Source organism: Penaeus monodon, chromosome 32 (genome assembly GCF_015228065.2).
Source record: "Penaeus monodon isolate SGIC_2016 chromosome 32, NSTDA_Pmon_1, whole genome shotgun sequence".
NCBI lineage: Eukaryota > Metazoa > Arthropoda > Malacostraca > Decapoda > Penaeidae > Penaeus > Penaeus monodon.
The window spans coordinates 8,296,639-8,297,243 of record NC_051417.1 but is presented as its reverse complement, the minus strand read 5'-3'; positions in this window follow the sequence as shown (position 1 = coordinate 8,297,243).

The following is a 605-nucleotide window of genomic DNA, read 5'->3' as shown; positions in this document are numbered from 1 at the left end:
GATGCTTTGCATTCTGAAAGGTAATTGACTGCATCCAGCAACTAAAAGCGCCACGGAAAGTGAAAACCCCTTTTCAGATCTGCATGAATATTTGATGATTAAAATTTCCTTTTAAAATCTTCTCATTCGCGTTGGCATGACTGGGTATTTGTCTTCCTTGAATCATAAATCGTCAGTCATCGCCTCCAAACACGCCCTTACCTCGGCCGCCCTTGGCACCCTTTTCGACCTCTCCCCCACCCTTGGTGCTCTTATACCCTCCCTCCCCCCCCACCTCCGCCCTTAAATCACGCCCTTAGAACACCTCCTGAGCACCTATTTGCCCTTAAATTAAAACCCCTGTCTCCTTTTAGAACCTCCCCTCTGCTTAAACTCCCTTAAACCCTATCGTCCTCCCTTAGAAAACCCTAAGCTTCACACTTAAATCCCTTCCGCCCTTACTCCCACACCCTTAAAACACTCAACGCTACCCTTAAACATCCTTTTCCCTTAAAAAAAGCATACATCTTCCACCCATACACCAGCAGCTCCCTTAAAACCTCGACACTTAAACCCTTCCGCCCTTACACACACACACTCTTAAAATCCCACAGCACTACCCTTGA